Here is a 20,875-nt window from a genome sequence, read left to right as displayed (position 1 = left end):
TTTTGATTTTTCCATGCTGTTATATTATCATTCTTGGATGTTTTACAATAATTTTATATCATTTTTGGGACTAACCTATTGACATCGTGCCAAGTGCGAGTTGCTGTTTTTTTACATCGGACAAAATCAACATCAAACGGAGTCCAAATGCAGCGAAACTTTTTAAGAAATTTTTATGGACCAAAAGACACCCAATGGGCCAGAGAAGCACCTGGGGGTGCCCCGAGGGGGGCACAACCCACTAGGGCGCGCCTGGGCCCCTAGGCACGCCCAGGTGGGTTGTGCCCACCTCGGTGGCCTCCCGCACTGCCTCTTCGCTCTATAAATACCCCAATATTCCAGAAACCCTAGGGGAGTCAACGAAAATCAATACCAGCCACCGCAAGTTCCAGAAACCACAATCCAATCTACACACCATCACAAAGGGGTTCATCATCCTCATTGGTGCCTCTCCGATGATGTGTGAGTAATCTTTTGTAGACCTTTGGGTCCGTAGTTAGTAGCTAGATGGATTCCTCTCTCTCTCTCTCTCTCTCTCTCTCTCTCTCTCTCTCTCTCTCTCTCTCTCTCTTTATTCTCAATACAATGGTCTCTTGGAGATCTATTTGATGTAACTATTTTTGCGATGTGTTTGTTGGGATCCGATGAACTTTGAGTTTATGATCAGATCTATGTTTTTATCCATGAAAGTTATTTGAGTCTTTTGATCTCTTATATGCACGATTATTTATAGCCTCGTATTTCTTCTTCGAATCTTTGGTTTAGTTAGGCCAACTAGATCAGTTTTTCTTGCCATGGGAAGAGGTGCTTTGTGATGGGTTCGATCTTACGGTGCTTTATCCCAGTGACAGAAGGGGAACCGACACGTATGTATCGTTGATATTAAGGATAACAAGATGGGGTCTATTTCTACATAAATCTTGTCTACATCATGTCATCGTTCTTATTGCATTACTCTATTTCTCCATGAACTTAGTACACTAGATGCATGCTGGATAGCGGTTGATGTGTGGAGTAATAGTAGTATATGCAGGCAGGAGTCGGTCTACTAATCTTGGACATGATGCCTATATAATGATCATTGCCTGGATATCTTCATGATTATTTGAAGTTCTATCAATTTCCCAACAGTAATTTGTTTACCCATCATTGCTATTTTTCTCGAGAGAAGCCACTAGTGAAATCTACGGCCCCCGGGTCTCTTCTTTAGTATATTTGCGTGCATGATCTATTTTTATTTGCTTTTATTTTCAGATCTATTAATCGAAAAACACAAAATTACCATGCTGCAATATTTATTTATTTATTTTATCTTGTGTTCTATCGAGATTATTTATCCAATCTACTACAATTTTTATCCCGTCTACTTGCCAATTTTTGGCGCCGTTACCCGAAAGGGATTGACAACCCCTTTAATATGACGGGTTGTGAGTATTTGTTATTTGTGTGCAGGTGTCGTTCACATAGTGTTGCGTGGTTCTCCTAATGGTTCGATAACCTTGTTCTCATCACTGAGAGAAATACCTACCGTAGTTGTGCTGCATCATCCCTTCCTCGTTGGGGAAATACAGACGTAGTTCAAGCCGCATCACTTATTTTCCCTTACAATAAAAGATCATACATATTTATGAGCATTTTTATTGGTTTTTGCACTAATGATAACTTACTTGAAGAATCTTATTCAATCCGTTGGAAGATATGGCAGACACTAATGGCAAGAAATTGGGTTTAAGGGTTTTGGATGCGCAAGTAGTATCTCTACTTAGTACAAATTTTTGGCTATCAAAAGATCCTAAGCAAGCACCACATGTTGGAGGATCCATAACAATATAACTTCTATACAAATATACCGAAATGTAACTCATTACGTTGTCTTCCTTGTCCAACTTCAACTAATTTGCTCAAGTTTGAAAATAATTAACGGGGCTAACAATCATATAAGATGTCCAAGATAGTATATTTATATGTGAAAACTCTCTTCCTTCAATATTCTTTCATGAATTCTTCAAGTGACCAATGTTGTGTTTGCTAACTTTCAATAAATTTTACCACCTATACTTCTTGTATGTGAAGTAATTACTCATCATGGGATAAGCATATGAAACATACATAATTTCAAATTTATGATATTCAATTCATTCAACCATTTACTCATAGGATATAAGTGAAGCAGGAGAGTAAATGACAAAACTACTCTAGAAAGATATAAGTGACGATCAATGAGTAGTCAAATAGTTAAATAGTCATGGGAGGACTCTCTCTCATTCAAGATTTCAGATCCAATGATTTTATTCAAACAACAAGTAAAATGAAAATATGCTCCAAGAAAAACACATATCATGTGACGAATAAAAATATAGCTCCGAGTAAGGTATATCGATAGTTTTGAAGATGAAAGAGGGGATGCATTCCAGGGCATCCCCAAGCTTAAGCGCTTGAGTCTTCCTTTAATATTACATTGGGGTGCCTTGGGCATCCCCAAGCTTAGGGTCTTTCCACTCCTTATTCTCCTCATATCGATATCGCACCAAAAACTTGAAAATTTCAATCACACAAAACTTAACGGAACTTCATGAGATGAGTTAGTATGATAAATTGCAAATCATTCACTTTGGTACTGTCAAGATAAGATTCATAATTGTCTCACACAATGGCTACTATACCATGTCATTTCTAAAATTTATATTGAGCAATATAAGCCAAAGAAACTATAAAACAAGCAAACTATGCATTGAAAACAAGATCTGTAAAAAATATAACAATTTGTAATGATCTCAATAACAAACATACTTTTGTTAATCAGAAAATTCTGAAAAATTAGGAAAAACTAGGAAATTTGTATATCAATCTTGTATAAAAATTCATATCAAAAGCATGCTTCTGTGATTTTTTAAAATTCTCACAACGAGCACAAAAATTTCCGTTTTTCATCAAGATCAAAGCAACTACCACCGTAGATCATCCCAAAGGTATTACTTGGCACTTTATTGAAACAAAAGCTATAAAACGTGATTACTATAGTAGCATAATCATGAGAACACACAAAAACTATAGGGGAAAATATTGGTTTGTCTCCCAACAAGCGCTTTTCTTTAATGTCTTTTTAGCTAGGCATGATATTTTAATGATACTCTTCCAAGCCCAATTTCGATGATAATTTTATTCATACTCTAAAATATATAAGTGAAGTTCATAGATCATTCTACAATTAATATAGATTGACCAATATCCAAGCTCAAAATATATATGTGAAGCACACGAAGCATTCTACAAAGCCATACTCAAAAGATTTAAGTGAAGCACAAAGAGCATTCTATAAAGCCATACTCAAAAGATTTAAGTGAAGCACATGAAGCATTCTATAAATCAATGAAGGACTATCTCATACTAGCATGGTGCAAAAAGGAAAAGAAATGAAAAATAAACATAAAAGACCGAGGTATACCAATAATTGTTGAAGAAGAAAGATGGGATGCCAATTGAGGCATCCCCAAGCTTAGATGCTTGAGTATCCTTGAAATATTTACTTGGGGTGCCTTGGGCATCCCCAATCTTGAACTCTTGCCTCTCCTTATTCTTCTCATATCGATAGCTCCTCGATCTTCGAACACATCATCCACACAAAACTTAACAAAACCCTCGTGAGATCTGTTAGCATAATAAAGCAAATCACTACCTTTAGGTACTATTGTAAACTCATTCCAATTTATTAGCATTATATCTACTATATTTCAACTTCACCATGGTTCATACCCCCAATACAACCCATACATTCATCAAAATAAGCGAACAACACATAGAAAATAGAATCTGTCAAAAATAGGACTGTCTGTAGAAATCGGGAAACTTCGTATATTTCTGTAACTCCAAAAATTCTTAAAAATTAGGAAAGAATAAATAATTTGTACAGGAGTACTATGTAAAATTTTCAGAAACTTTTGATGTTCTAGTAAAAAATGTAAATTCACGCACTACAGCCAAAGCTTCTGTTTTTGCACCACACACAACAAACAAGCAATCTAATCATCCTAAAGCCAAAACCTGGCACATTATTTTTATTAAACAATGGATATATAAAAGGGGATAATTATTTTTGATAAACTTACATGAAAAATTATACATTGTTTCCATGAGCATGAACACAAGTGTTCAAGGTCGACCCTCACTTCTCCAATGGATAACCTTCCAATCACTTCTCTTTTTGAACAAGTTTGTAGGCATAAGAGGCAAGTGATTTTTTGTATTTTGCATTCTTTAAAAAAAATTGTTTCACCCACAAATAAAGAAAACAAAAAAAACAGGAAAACAAAATCTACTTAGTGAACAAAGCAAACAAGCACACACGAGAATATCAACCCCACGCTATTGCTCCCCGGCAATGGCGCCAGAAAAGAGCTTGATAATCCCCAAGTGCAAGGAATCATCGTACCAATTTCCAAAGGTGGAAGTGATAAGTATGGAGTGTTAAACCCATAGGATCTAAAGGTAAGATCAATATTCCCTCAAGTCCTATCTGCCACTGATATGACTCTACGTACACCGAATGTTTGCTTCCATCTAGAAACGAGAAATAAAACTATGTTGTGGGTATGAAGAGGATAGCTTTGCATGATATCAGAGAACTAAAATATAAAAATAGGTGTTGTTAAAATAAAGTTAGAATATATTAGTGTATATTATAAATAGTGAGTGTGGAATAATGATGGATTGATACGTATCCAGTGTATCTATAATTTATGAAGTATTCATGCTGTTATTTTATCATTCTGGGGTGTTTTACAATCATTTTATAGCAACTTTATATCATTTTTTGGGACTAACCTATTGACCCAGTACCCAGTGCCAGTTACTGTTTTTTGCTTGTTTTTTACATCGCAGAAAATCAATATAAAAAAGAGTCCAAACACCGCGAAACTTTTTGGAGATTTTTTTGGACCAGAAAGAACCCAATGGGCCAGAGCTGCACCTGGGGGGTGCCCCGAGGGGGCACAACCCACCAGGGCACGCCAGGGCCCCCTAGCGCGCCCAGGTGGGTTGTGCCCACCTCGGTGGCCTCCCGCACCCCCTCTTTGCACTATAAATTCCTAAATATTCCAAAACCCTTCGGGGTTAACCTAGATTAGAAGTTCCACTGCCGCAGGGCCCCGTAGCCACTGAAAAACAAGATAGACCCGTTCCGGCACCCTGCCGAAGGGGGAATCATCTTTGATGGCCATCTTCATTATCCCGGCGGCCACCACGATGAGGAGGGAGTAGTCCACCCTCGGGGCTGAGGGTTTGTACCAGTAGCTATGTGTTTAATCTCTCTCTCTCTCGTGATCTATATCATGGGCTTTGTTAATATAGTCGGATCATATGATGTTTCTCCCCTCTATACTCTTGTTGTGATGAATTGAATCTTTACCCTTTGAAGTTTTGTCATGTTGGATTGAATGTTCTGATTTGAGAACACATGATGTATGTCTTGCGGTATGAATACTTGAGGTGACATTGGGTATCTTATTGACTCACTTGATATACTTATGGCACTCAACTTGCGGATTCCCGCGGTGATATTGGGGTAATCTATGCATAGGGGTTGATGCATGTTTTTAGTATCCTTTCTCCGATACGAACTTTGGGGTCTCCTTGTAGTTCTTTGTTTGGATTGAGTATTATGAATATGAATTTGCTTTGGTGTTATTCTAGTACAAACTCTAGGATAGATCGAACGAAAAAATAGCTTTGTGTTATTTTAGTACGGACTCTTGAATAGATCGAAAGGAAAGAAAGCATTGAGGAGGTTTCGTACCCTACAAACAATTCCTATCTTTTGTTCTCCGCTAATAGGAACTCGGGAGTGATTCTTTGTTGCACTTTTAGGGATAATTATATGATCCAACTATGTTAGCATTGTTGAGAGATTGCACTAGCAAAAGTACGGACCCTAGGCCTTGTTTTTAAGCATTGCAATACCGCTTTTGTACCAGTTTAGTATTTGCTACCTTGCTGTTTTTATTTATTCAGATTATAAAAATATATTTCTACCATCCATATCACACTTTTATCACCATCTCTTCGCCGAACTAGTGCACCTATACATTTTGCCATTGTATTGGGTGTGTTGGGAACACAAGAGATTTCTTGTATTTGGTTGCAGGGTTGTTTGAGAGAGACCATCTTCATCCTACACCTCTCACGGATTGATAAACCTTAGGTCATCCACTTGAGGGAAAATTGCTACTGTCCTACAAAACTCTGCACTTGGAGGCCCAACACGTGTCTACAAGAATAAAATTGCATAGTAGACATCAAGCTCTTTTCTGGCGCCGTTGCCGGGGAGGTGAGTGCTTTAAGGTATATCTTTAGATCTTGCAATTGAATCTTTTAGTTTCTTGTTTTATCATTAGTTTGGTTAATAAAAATAAAACTTCAAAAAAATGGATTTTAGGTTGCATCATATTATTGATCATCTTTATAATATATTTCTTTAAAATGATGGTTCAGAAAATCGTGCTCAATTGTTAGAAGAATAAGTCAATAAAATGTTTGGCACAAAATATTTCAATGATGAGCATGATTGCAATGTTGTTAGTATGAATTCTTTGAATATCCATGATGCTAATGATTTGCAAAGCTACAAGCTTGGGATGCTATATTTGGTGAATATGATAATTTTAGTCCCCCAAGTTTTGATGAGAAAATTTATTATGACGATTTCATGCCTCCTATTTATGATGATTATATTGATGAAAGTGGATTCCAAGATGTCATGACTTTATTTAATGATGAATCCACTATTTTGGAGGAGGTTGCAATTGATGATGACAACAAAGTTACTATATATGATGATTATGGTGGTGTCATGTATGTTATATTGAATAATTATAAACATGAAACTTGTCATAATGATTTTATTTTCCAATCACATGATAGTTATTTTGTTGAGTTTGCTCCCACTACTATTGATGAGAATAAATTTGCTTATGTGGAGAGTAATAAAATCTCTATGCTTGTGGATCATGAAAAGAATGATTTATGTGATAGCTATATTGTTGAATTCATTCATGATGCTACTGAAAATTATTATGAGAGAGGAACGTTTGCTTGTAGGTATTGCAATAATATCGAGTTTCCTCTCTATGTGTTGAAAATCTTGAAGTTATGCTTGTTTTGCCTTCCTATGCTAGTTGATTCTTGTTCCCACAAGTTGTTTTCTCACAAAATCCCTATGCATAGGAAGTGGGTTAGGCTTAAATGTTCTTTCCATGTGTTTCATGATGCTCTCGTTATGTTTCAATTCTTTACTGTTATGTGAGCATCAATGAAATCATCATGCCTAGCTAAAAGGCATTAAAGAAAAGCGCTTGTTGGGAGAAAACCCACACTTTTGCCTACTGTTTTTGTGTGTTCACATGATTAGGCTACTGTAGTAATCATGTTTTATTGCTTTCGTTTCAATAAAGTGCCAAGTAAGACCTTTGGGATGGCTTACGGTGATAGTTGATTTGATCTTGCTGAAAAACAGAAAAATTGACGCTTAGGAAAATAATTCTCATTTTTAACAGAAGCGTGATAAAATGCTGATTCTTTTTGCAGAGGATTAAAAGACAAATTTCGCAGGTTTTCCTAATTGTTCAGAATTTTTTGTGTAGCAGAAGTATGGTTTTAGTACATATTACTACATACTGTTCTGTTTTTGACAGATTCTGTTTTCAATACATAGTTTGCTTGTTTTCTAGTTTCCATGGCTTATATTGCTCAATATGAATTGTGGAAATGATATGCTGCAGTAGGCATTGTGTGGAAACAATTATGAATCTTTTCTTTGACAATACCAAAGTGAAATGGTTTGCTCTTTATCATACTAACCTATCTCACGAAATTCCGTTATGTTTTGTGTGATTGAAGTTTTCAAGTTTTGGGTAATATATAAATATGAGGGGAATAAGGAGTGACAAGACCCTAAGCTTGGGGATGCCCAAGGCACCCCAAGTTAATATCCAAGGAATATCCAAGCAACTAAGCTTGGGGATGCCCCGGAAGGCATCCCCTCTTTCGTCTTCAACATTATCGGTAACCTCACTTGGAGCTATGTTTTCATTCGTCACATGATATGTGTTTTGGTTGGAGCGTCAATTTATTTTGTTAGTATTTGCTTGATGTTATTTAGAATAATGTTTTGCATCTTTTATTTTAGTAAAAGTGGCAATGATAGCCTTTGCCATGCTTATTTAGTAAGTATACATGTTGCTATTTGAAAACAGAAAGTTTGCCGCTGTTGCAAAATTCCCTAGAAAATTCAGAATGTGATAAAATGTTGAAACTTTTTTTAAAATGAGCGCTGATAAATTTTCTACAGTGTGGTAAATTTTCATAATTTTTGGAGTTAGGTAAGTATTGATACTCTTACATTCTTTACAGACTATACTGTTTTGGCAGATTGCTGTTATGTTTGCATATGTTTGCTTGCTTAATGATTCTATTTGAGGATAGGAGTATTAAATATGCAGAGGCATTTATTATGCAATGTTGAATAATAATTTTAGTGATTTTCTACAGTAAAGAATGATAAGGTTTTTGCATTGGTTTATATAACTTATCTCACGAGTTCTTGTTGAGTTTTGTGTGGATGAAGCTTTTGAGATTTAGGAAAACCGTGATATGAGAAAAATTAAGGAGACACAAAATCTCAAGCTTGGGGATGCCTGCCGGCGGGGCGATGCTGATTCCCGCCAACACCTATGGGGACAGGGCCCCTTTTCGGTTCGGTGGGGGCGGAGAGCGCACGAAGAGCGGATCGAGGCAGTGCACGTGGGGGGATTTTTACCCACCTTCGGGCCGCACGGATGCGTAAAACCGTACTGCTGCTTGTTTGTGTATATTGGATTCTTGCTCAGGAGCGATGGACGCTGCCAGACTGAGCGTAAGAGTGTCTCTGGGGTTGAACGAGCCGAGCTAGCCGAGTCTCTGAACTCCCCGACCTGCGGAACCCCCTCTACGTTGCGCTTGGGCCTCCTTTTATATTCAAGGGGTCACCGACAGGGGGCAACGTAGACAAGAAGGGTAAAAATGGAAAAGGATGTGGTAGGTATAGCTACCGCTGTGGATACAGTGCACCCTACCTAACTCTGACGGCAGGGGACAAGGGCATTAAATGCCTGTCTGAGTCTCCTAAACAGTGCAAAAGGTGACCGTTAGGAGTGCCACCGTTTGCCACGATGGGCTTCTCTTCATCTCCGCTTGCCACCACGTACCCCTAGCTGCACGGCCTCCCGCCACGTGCGCTCTGGGAGAGTCCCAGAGCGACACGTTAGCAGGTGAGCTGGAGCGCGGGCACGCAGTGGGGGTTTCCCGCGGCAAGCTCCTTGCCGCGGCCGTCGTCTTGTCGCGTCCGGAAGCTTGTCGCTCGCCGGATCTTGCCGGGACGCAGGGCGCGTCGCAGCAAGCTTTCTTGGTATGTCTTGAGTGGCCTTCCCGGCAAGCTCCTCTTGCCGGGGTCTTGTCTCTTCCCGGCAAGCTCCTCTTGCCGGGGCCTTGGTTGGCCTTCCCGGCAAGCTCCTCTTGCCGGGGCCTCGGTTGTCCTTCCCGGCAAGCTCCTCTTGCCGGGGCCTCGACTTGAATACTTTGTTCTTGAATGGTCTTCAAGGGAACCACGGAGGGTCCTGGCGGTCACCCGGCAAGCCTTGCCGCGGGGCGCTGCAACTGCCCGTGCACGAGTTCGGGGTAATAGGGTACCCCTACTCTAGTACACCGACAGGAGCCCCCGGGCCTGGGCCATACACGGTGCCGAGCGCTGTTGGGCCAGGCCCAAAACAGTGCACGGGCACGCGCGGCCTAGGTCACGCCGAATCTAACTCTGCTCCCACCGCGCACGCCCAGAACGGCACGCGTCAAACGCGGCGTCGTGGGAGAGATCGTGGGAGTTGCGTGGGGCTAAGCCCCCCGAGCATGCGTCATGGCCACGATGATGGGGACGATTCACGCCCTCCTCCTTAAACGGAGGTAGGTGTGAGGGCGTGGTGCATTTACTGGACGGGGCTGGTGCGCGGTTTTCGGGACGTCCACTCCCCGCGTTCACGGGGCGGAGCGGTGCTGCCTCATCTGTCGCCTCAGTTCTGCATCCCCGCCACGCGGCTCCCATGCGCTTGATGTCAGGGACGGTGGATTGGGAAACTGGGCCATTGCGAGCGGGTTGGCCCCGACTCCCTGCCCTTCCCGTGCCTTGATTCGCTGAGTGGGGCGGCCAAGCGCCCACCTCGCTCCTTTATAAAGAGCGGGATGGGAGCATGGGAGACCCGCACTCTCTCATCTTCTCCTTTCTTCAGCTTCTGCTCCCCTTTCTCTCATATGCCATGGAGAAAGGGAACCCAGGCCTTTCCTCGGTGGCGGCGAGGGTCGCCGCCAGACAGCGCCTCTCTTCCTCTTCTGCGCCCGTGGTGGCAGAGCCAGTCTTGAGGGGAAGAGGAAGGGGACGAGGTCGCGGACGAGGTCGAGGACGAGGTCGAGGCGCTCGGGGAAGAGGCGGACGGGACGGCGCGTCAGCTTCACCTCCGCCGGCGGCTCTTCCTCCCACGGCGGTCCACATAGGGGACGACCCTTGCGAGTTCTTCGTCAGGCTGCGCCGGGCGCCTCGTCGTCGCCTCCGGCTTCCAGCTCCGTTTGCGCGCGTGATGGAAGTGGAGCCGCCCGAGACGCTGAGACTGCACATGAGGGGCTGTGGGATCAGCGGCACGCGAGTCCGCGTTGCATTCCCAGCCCCTAATGTGATGTATCTTGATCGAGGGTGGAAGACGTTCGCCCGCATCCACAGCTTGACGGAGGGGTTTACCCTCCATTTTAAGTTGATGGAGGGCGATCTCCTCTCCGTCAAGGCCTTCGGGTGCTTCGGCACTCGGGCGAAGTGCTGCGTGGATAGCTCCTCCGACAGCGAAGGCTCCTCCTCGAGCGAGAGCGACGAGGAGGGGAGCGACAGCGACGACGAGGGTAGCGGGCGGCGGAGTAGCGGGTCCGACTAGGCGTCGGGCGCCGCCTTGCGCGGCACCGGCGACCCCATCATCCGCGTCGCCGGCTTCTTGAACTCCCCGGGGTCGTCTCCTTGGGCGGCTGGCGTAGGGAGGCTGCGGAAGGGGAAGAGGGCAGGCGACAAGGCCGTCAAGCCGGAGTACGAGGGCGTGGTGCCCTCGACAGCGTGCTGACGTCCTGTCGCCCCGTCTTCGAGCCCCGCTTCCAGCGCCACCGTCGCCGTCCAGCCTTCGGACGACCCCCGGGATGTTCCCTTGGTGTCTTCTGGCACCCGTAGCTCGCCTAGGCACCCCTTTTGCCCTTTTCGCCTCCTTGACCTGCCTCCTGAAAAGAGGGACAGGAAAGGGATTACGGGCATCTTATCTTTTTAATTTGTAAGCCTTCGGGCCTTAGCTGTATCTAAAATCTGTAATCCTCTCTTTCATGTTTTTCATCCTCTATGGACTGTACCTGAACGGGATGTTTTTTAATGAAAAAGGGGAATGCTTGCCGGGTTATTTGTCTCGCGAGTTAAACCCACGCCAAGGAACAAATCCTTGGTATCCCTCGGACAGATATTTCATCTCCCGGCAACAGGCCCTGCCGCCTTCCCACGTCGCTCAACCTTTCTCACGTTTTTAACGGAGGCAGGAACGAGGTGGGTGCGGTCTCCTCGTTTCATCCCTTTGCTGCCGCGACTATGACCAAACTTGGCCCCGAGAACGGGCCCTAGGGCCTAGAGTCGAGGGAGCACGGCAGTTTCCAGGCAGAAACGCGGTTTCGCATTCCCCAGTCCATAAGAGGATGCATGATGAGGGATGAAAGACTTATCTGGTATTGCAGCCCCCGGCAACTCTGGTTTGCCGTGGATGATTCTTGGCACTCACAGCCCCCAGCGATACTGGCTTGCCGGGAAGGCTCTTATCTTCAGCAGAGAACTTTGTCTTTCTCGATGCCGGCTTCCGACAAGCTGATTGCCAGGAAGGCTTTAATCTTCAGCAAAGAACCTTGACGTTCTCGATGCTGGCTTCCGGCAAGCTGGTTGCCAGGAAGGCTTTTATCTTCAGCAGAGAACCTTTGACGTTCTCGATGCTGGCTTCCGGCAAGCTGGTTGCCAGGAAGGCTTTTATCTTCAGCAGAGAACCTTGACGTTCTCGATGCTGGCTTCCGGCAAGCTGGTTGCCAGGAAGGCTTTTATCTTCAGCAGAGAACCTTGACGTTCTCGATGCTGGCTTCCGGCAAGCTGGTTGCCAGGAAGGCTTTTATCTTCAGCAGAGAACCTTGACGTTCTCGATGCTGGCTTCCGGCAAGCTGGTTGCCAGGAAGGCTTTTATCTTCAACAGAGAACCTTGACGTTCTCGATGCTGGCTTCCGGCAAGCTGGTTGCCAGGAAGGCTTTTATCTTCAGCAGATAACCTTGACGTTCTCGATGCTGGCTTCCGGCAAGCTGGTTGCCAGGAAGGCTCATGGCGAAGAACTTCGTTGTTCTTGACACCGGCTCCCGGCAAGATCGTTGCCGGAAAGGCTTATGGCGAAGAACTTTGTCGTTCTTGACGCCGGCTCCCGGCAAGATCATTGCCGGAAAGGCTTATGGCGAAGAACTTCGTCGTTCTTGACGCCAAAAAGATTGGCCCTAAGGGAGTTGCCAGCCCCCGGGCCATAACTGCGTTCAAACATAGCAAGTGATTAGCATCCGAAGTGCACTTAACTCATTTGCGAATTTTGACTTCTGCTACATATTCCCTATGCCTGCTGGAATGCTTCCCGGTGCGTGTGATCCAGCCAGCAGCGCTTGAGGGAACGGGCCCTTAGCGGCTATTCGGGAACATCGCCTCCCGGAAAGGTTTACCTTCTTGGTTCTAGCGCAACCGCACAAGTTGCCGAGCGGACTCGAGGCAACATGGAGCGCAACTAGCCCCGAGAAGGCTCCTCGGCATACAGGTCTATGCAGAAATCTCAAATAAATAGCACATGCTATCTTCCTGTTCGACCCCTCTTTGTACGTCCACCCTACGCTTTCTAGGGAAACTTGCTGGTGCAGGCACCCTTGCCGCGAGCGCCGAGTGCGGAACTTCAGCAGCCTGCTGGCGGGGTCGCTACCGACAAGTAATCTTGTCGCAACTAGTTGCAGCTCGCTTAAGTTGTTGAGAGGACTCGAAACAAAGTAAGGGCGCTAGCAGCTCTCTTAAGTTGCTGAGCGGACTCGAAGCAAAGTAAGGGCGTTAGCAGCTCACTTAAGTTGTTGAGCGGACTCGAAACAAAGTAAGGGCGTGACTAGCTACGAGTTGATTCCTCCGCGCACAGGTTTTTCGTACAAAGAACAAGATCTCCAAGGCGGATAACTTTATATAGAAAGGAAATATCTAAAGTTTTGCACGACTTAGCTTTTTCCTGTTGCCGCACTGGCGTCGTTCTTTTGCTCGCCCGCTCCTTGGGAGCCATGACGATGAGGATTTAGCTTGCGTGCCCGCCGGATCGGGTTCGCACGATCTCGATGCCCCCAACCTGGCGCGCCAGAGATGCCGGCGGCGATGCTGATTCCCGCCAACACCTGTGGGGACAGGGCCCCTTTTCGGTTCGGTGGGGGGCGGAGAGCGCACAAAGAGTGGATCGAGGCAGTGCACGCGGGGGGATTTTTACCCAGCTTCGGGCCGCACGGATGCGTAAAACCCTACTGCTGCTTGTTTGTGTATATTGGATTCTTGCTCAGGAGCGATGGACGCTGCCAGACTGAGCGTAAGAGTGTCTCTGGGGTTGAACGAGCCGAGCTAGCCGAGTCTCTGAACTCCCCGACCTCGGAACCCCTTCTACGTTGCGCTTGGGCCTCCTTTTATATTCAAGGGGTCACCGACAGGGGGCAACGTAGACAAGAAGGGTAAAAATGGAAAAGGATGTGGTAGGTATAGCTACCGCTACTGTGGATACAGTGCACCCTACCTAACTCTGACGGTAGGGGACAAGGGCATTAAATGCCTGTCTGAGTCTCCTAAACAGTGCAAAAGGTGACCGTTAGGAGTGCCACCGTTTGCCACGATGGGCTTCTCTTCATCTCCTCTTGCCACCACGTACCCCTAGCTGCACGGCCTCCCGCCACGTGCGCTCTGTGAGAGTCCTAGAGCGACACGTTAGCAGGTGAGCTGGAGCGCGGGCACGTAGTGGGGGTTTCCCGCGGCAAGCTCCTTGCCGCGGCCGTCGTCTTGTCGCGTCCGGAAGCTTGTCGCTCGCCGGATCTTGCCAGGACGCAGGGCGCGTCGCAGCAAGCTTTCTTGGTATGTCTTGAGTGGCCTTCCCGGCAAGCTCCTCTTGCCGGGGTCTTGTCTCTTCCCGGCAAGCTCCTCTTGCCGGGGCCTTGGTTGGCCTTCCCGGCAAGCTCCTCTTGCCGGGGCCTTGGTTGTCCTTCCCGGCAAGCTCCTCTTGCCGGGGCCTCGACTTGAATACTTTGTTCTTGAATGGTCTTCAAGGGAACCACGGAGGGTCCTGGCGGTCACCCGGCAAGCCTTGCCGCGGGGCGCTGCAACTGCCCATGCACGAGTTCGGGGTAATAGGGTACCCCTACTCTAGTACACCGACAATGCCCAAGGCACCCCAAGAGAATATTTCAAGAAGTCTCAAGCATCTAAGCTTGGGGATGCCCCGGTAGGCATCCCACCTTTCCTCTTCAACAATTATCGGTTAGTATCGGTTGAGCCCAAGTTTTTGCTTCTTCACATGATTTGTGCTATTGTTGGAATGTCATTTTATTTTGTTTTGCTTGCTGTTTTAATAAAATACTTAGATCTGAAAGTTTTTAAATAAAATAGAGTCCTCAAATAGTTGCCCGGGAGGCTATGTAAGCGACATTCACATCCCGTCAACGAAGCTCTTTTCTATGTCATTTACTCTTGTGCTTCACTTATATCCTATGAGTAAATTGTTGCATAAATTGAATGTCATGAAGTTGAAATCATATCATGCCTAGTGGTAGGTTCACATTGGGTTTATAAAGTGAAATCTTTTGAGGCTTGACAATCACAATATTGGTCATACAAGCAATTCACGAATAATTAGTACAAGGAAGAGAACTTCCACATATAAATATACTATCATGGAAATCTTTTGCGATTGTGAGCCCCCATAAAAATATTATATGCCAAAATTGTTGACGTTGGACAAGGAAGACAACGTAATGGTTTATGTTTGTTCATATTCACATAGAAGTTATATTGTCATAGATCCTTCAACATGTGGTGCTTCCCCCCATCTGTGATAGCCAAAAATTCCGCACCAAGCAGAGATACTACTTGTGCATCCAAAAACCCTTAAACCCAAATCTTATTTTCAAGAGTCCACCATGCCTACCTAAGGATTGAGCATGATCCTTCAGGTAAGTTGTCATCGGTGCAATAAGGCAATAAAAATTGCTTCTAAAAGTGCAAGATTATTTAGTGTAAGAGAAAATTGAGCGTTGTACGAACTTCTGATGGTAAACAAATAAAAGCGATAGACTGCAATAAAGGTTGCTATCACAGGGGGCAATATAATGTGACGTTCTTTTGCACTAACGGATTGAGCATACTAACAAATAAGCGCATGGCAACCTCTGCTTCCCTCTGCAAAGGGCCTATCTTTTACTTCTCAGTATTTACTTTTATGCAAAGAGTCAAAGTTTTTCTCTCTATTCCTTTTTCTTTTTTTTTCTTTTGGCAAGCATCATGTGGTGAGGAAAGATCTAGGCACATATATCCAGTTGGATATGGATAGAATGAGTTACTATTGTTAACATCACCCTTGAGGTGAATACGTTGGGAGGCAAAATAGTAAGCCCCTATCTTTCTATGTGTCCGGTTGAAACGTTTTGCTCATGTGTACGTGGTGAGTGTTAGCAATCATAGAAGACTATATGATGTGGAGCTCTTACTTAAACTCTGTTGAATAAGTTGAATTGCAATTGCTTGGTGACTAAGAACATAGGTTGTTGAGTTTCAAGAGAATTCATTGTCTGAACATTAACATGTGAATTGGTTGCTACTATAACATGAGAAGTTTCATAAGAAATAATTGATGTTGTGATGCTAGGAAAAGTGATTGAAATGATCATTGATCAAACTTATGCACTTTGCTAGTATTCACACTTCATAAATTACTTATTTTATCATTTACCTACTCGAGGACGAGTAGGAATTAAGCTTGGGGATGTTGATACGTCTCCAACGTATCTATAATTTATGAAGTACTCATGTTGTTATTTTATCATTCTTGGGTGTCACAATTATTTTATAGCAACTTTATATCATTTTTTGGGACTAACCTATTGACCCAGTGCCCAGTGCCAGTTGTTGTTTTTTGCTTGTTTTTACATCGCAGAAAATCAATATCAAACGAAGTCCAAACACCGCGAAACTTTTTGGAGATTTTTTTGGACCAGAAGGAACCCAATGGGCCAGAGCTGCACCCGGGGGGTGCCCCGAGGGTGGCACAACCCACCAGGGTGCGCTAGGGCCCCCTGGCGTGCCCAGGTGGGTTGTGCCCACCTTAGTGGCCTCCCGCACCCCCTCTTTGCACTATAAATTCCCAAATATTTCGAAACCCTTCAGGGTTAACCTAGATCAGAAGTTCAGCCGCCGCAGGGCCCTGTAGCCACCGAAAACCAATCTAGACCTGTTCTGGCACCCTGCCAAAGGGGGGAATCATCTTTGATGGCCATCTTTATCATCCCAGCGGCCACCATGATGAGGAGGGAGTAGTCCACCCTCGGGGCTAAGGATTTGTACCAGTAGCTATGTGTTTAATCTCTCTCTCTCTCATGATCTATATCATGGGTTTTGTTAATATAGTCGGATCATATGATGTTTCTCCCCTCTATACTCTTGTTGTGATGAATTGAATCTTTACCCTTTGAAGTTTTGTCATGTCGGATTGAATGTTCAGATTTGAGAACACATGAAGTATATATTGCGGTATGAATACTTAAGGTGACATTGGGGTATCTTATTGACTCACTTGATATACGTTATGGCACTTAACTTGCGGATTCCCGCGGTGATATTGAGGTAATCTATGCATAGGGGTTGATGCACGTTTTTATTATCCTTTCTCCGATAGAAAATTTGGGGCCTCCTTGTAGTTCTTTGTGTGGATTGAGTATTATGAATATGAATTTGCTTTGGTGGTATTCTAGTACAAACTCTAGGATAGATCGAACGGAAAAAATAGCTTTGCGTTATTTTAGTACGAACTCTTGAATAGATCGAACGGAAAGAATAGCTTTGAGGAGGTTTCGTACCCTAGAAACAATTCCTATCTTTTGTTCTCCGCTAATAGGAACTCGGGAGTGATTCTTTGTTGCACTTTGAGGGATAATTATATGATCCAACTATGTTAGCATTGTTGAGAGATTGCACTAGCGAAAGTATGGACCCTAGGCCTTGTTTTTAGGCATTGCAATACCGTTTTTGTGCTCGTTTACTATTTTCTCCCTTGCTGTTTTTATTTATTCATATTATAAAAATATATTTATACCATCCATATTACACTTCCATCACCATCTCTTCGCCGAATTAGTGCACCTATACAATTTTCCATTGTATTGGCTGTGTTGGGGACACAAGAGATTTCTTGTATTTGGTTGCAGGGTCGTTTGAGATAGACCAGCTTCATCCTACACCTCTCACGAATTTATAAACCTTAGGTCATCCACTTGAGGGAGAATTTCTACTGTCCTACAAAACTCTGCGCTTGGAGGCCCAACACGTGTCTACAAGAAAAAAGTTGCGTAGTAGACATCATGGATCAGTGTGCGGAATTATCCTAGGCAATTGTTAACAAGATCGGTAATCATCATTGCAATTTTATATGAGGAAGAGGCATAAGCTAACATACTTTCTCTACTTGGATCACATGCACTTATGATTGGAACTCTAGTAAGAATCCGCAACTACTACAAATCATTGAGGTAAAAACCAACCATAGCATTAAAGTATCAAGTACCCTTTATCCCATACGCAACAACCCCCTTACTCGGGTTTAAGCTTCTGTCACTAGCAACCCATTATAAGTGAATCATGAATGTATTGCAACATGATGTCTACTACACAACCTTCTTCTTGTAGACGTTGTTGGGCCTCCAAGTGCATAGGTGTAATGCCCAGACACACCCGCCGGTGGTTGTTACTCCTGGTGGGATCTAGACTGGCCCCACAGATCAATACTAGTATTTTCTACGCACTTTTTCCTCACTCGTGCGCACCGGGGAGAAACTTCCCAGTCGGTCACCCATCCTGACACTACTCCAAGCTGAGCACGCTTAACTTTGGAGTTCTGTCCGAATGGGCTCCCGGAAAAGAAGGAATTCCTTATTGATATGAGTAGTCTATCATCCCTAATAAGCCAGGCCATCACATACACCCCCACTCAGAGGAACCGACGTCCTCATCGGGCCACAGGAATGTTCCCTCTTGGCACATACGTCTGTGCATCCAGTCCGGTACATGTACCATGCCCTGTGCCATGACAGGTCACAAACGTCATGAACAACATGACCGCGCACCTGTCCGCAAACATCCATGTAACCGCAAGGGTTGGCTCTGATACCAACTTGTAACGCTTCAGACACACCCGCCGGTGGTCCTTACTCCTGGCAGGATCTAGACTGGCCCCACAGATCAATACTAGTCTTTTCTGCGCACTTTGTCCTCACTCGTGGGCACCTGGGAGCAACTTCCTGGTCGGTCACCCATCCTGACACTACTCCAAGCTGAGCATGCTTAACTTTGGAGTTCTGTCTGAATGGGTCCCGGAAAAGAAGGAATTCCTTATTGATATGAGTAGTCTATCATCCCTAATAAGCCAGGCCATCATTAGAGGTTTGTAGGAAGTAGCAAATTTCCCTCAAGTGGATGACCTAAGGTTTGTCAATCTGTGGGAGGCGTAGGATGAAGATGGTCTCTCTCAAACAACCCTGCAACCAAATATCAAAGAGTCTCTTGTGTCCCCAACACACCCAATACAATGGTAGATTGTATAGGTGTACTAGTTCGGCGAAGAGATGGTGATACAAGTGCAATATGGATGGTAGATAAAGGTTTTTGTAATCTAAAAATATAAAAACAGCAAGGTAACTAATGATAAAAGTGAGCACAAATGGTATTGCAATGTGTTGAAACAAGGCATAGGGTTCATACTTTCACTAGTGCCAGTCCTCGCAACAATAATAACATAATTGGATGATATAACTATCCCTCAACATGCAACAAAGAGTCACTCCAAAGTCACTAATAGCAGAGAACAAACAAAGAGATTATGGTAGGGTACGAAACCACCTCAAAGTTATCCTTTCTGATTGATCTATTCAAGAGTCGTAGTAAAATAACATGAAGCTATTCTTTCTGTTCAATCTATCATAGAGTTCGTACTAGAATAACACCTTAAGACTGAAATGACCAAAACCCAAATGTCACCTAGATACTCCAATGTCACCTCAAGTATCCGTGGGTATGATTATATGATATGCATCACACAATCTCAGATTCATCTATTCAACCAACACAAAGAACTTCAAGGAGTTCCCCAAAGTTTCTACCGGACTGTAACATCCCAAATTTTCAATTTGGAATGTTATACATAGATCATCCATGCATATCATATTTTACTACGTTTCATTTCGCGATCCTCGAAATCCTAAGCAAATCAAGGACCCTCGGAGAGAGTTGGGGATTTCATTGCTTTCATATTTGAATTTTATCAAATATTGAAATGTGGATTTTGGTTTTAATTATTTTTCTCTCTGAAAATATTTCATATTAAAATATATGAGAGGAGATAATATGACTTCTCCAAAATAATTGAAATATTGGAGGAAAAATATTAAAATCAAATATTTGATTTTATTCGGATATTATTGCTATTTTGTTTGCATTAAAAAAATTGCACGTTTTTCAAAATTGCATTTTAGGGCCAAAAAATGTTCATCTTGTTCTAAACATTTTATTTAGACGGTAAAAATTTGTTTTGGTATTTTTAGATTTTTATTTTATTTTCTAGGATTTATTTAAGTTCGGGCGAAATCATTTAAAAAAACTCTCAGCGCCCGACTGGGCCAAAGCCCAGCCGAGCCGGCCCAACCGCCCCGCGCCTCGTCTCCGACCTGGAGACCGCGAGCGCCGCCGCCGCGACCCCGAGTCCGGCCGGGACTCCTCCTCCCCGCGCCGCCTTGCCCCCTCCCCCAAGCAGCCCCCTCCTTAAATACCCCGCCCCGGACCCCCTCCACCACCACCCGAGCCACCAACCCCACCGCCTGCCTCGCCCCGCCCCACAGCGCCGCCGCCGCCCTTTGCCGCGCGCCACCGCTCGCCGTTACCGCCCGCGCCGCCCGCGCACCCCGCCGCCGCAGCCCCACCTCGCCGGGGCCGCCCCGCCTCGCTGGAGCCTCGCCGGAGGTATACGCCGTCGCCGTCGCCGTTCGGTTTTATTTTAAAACCGATCTGGTTTTTTTAGAAACCCTAATTTCGTTTTTAGATCGGTTCGGTGGTTTTTCTTGATTTAGTTACTTTGCAGATGTTCGCCCGTACGTTTGTTTTAACGAACAGTTTTCTCTCGTTAGTTACGGACAACGAACGTTCGTTCGTTAGTCTGTTCGTCAGTTTTCTTTTTCTCAGATTTTTCGCGATTATTTTTTATCGCAATTTCTGATCCGATTTTCGCTTTAGTTTATCTTTTCGCTCATTTATCGGAATCAGGTGATTCAAGCACCTAGACCTTCGTCTCGAAACCCTATTTCTGTTTAATCAACTTGAACAAGATTTTGGTACTGTAAAAATTTGACTTTAGTTCTGATTTATAAATAGATCTGGTTTCTTTCGCAGTTTGAGTTTCGTTGCTCCGTTTGATTTGATTCTTTTTGCAAATCGGAGTTCTT

The sequence above is a fragment of the Triticum aestivum genome, chromosome 2A, assembly GCF_018294505.1.
Source record: "Triticum aestivum cultivar Chinese Spring chromosome 2A, IWGSC CS RefSeq v2.1, whole genome shotgun sequence".
NCBI lineage: Eukaryota > Viridiplantae > Streptophyta > Magnoliopsida > Poales > Poaceae > Triticum > Triticum aestivum.
The sequence above is the reverse complement of the archived record's forward strand: the minus strand, read 5'-3'. Positions refer to the sequence as shown.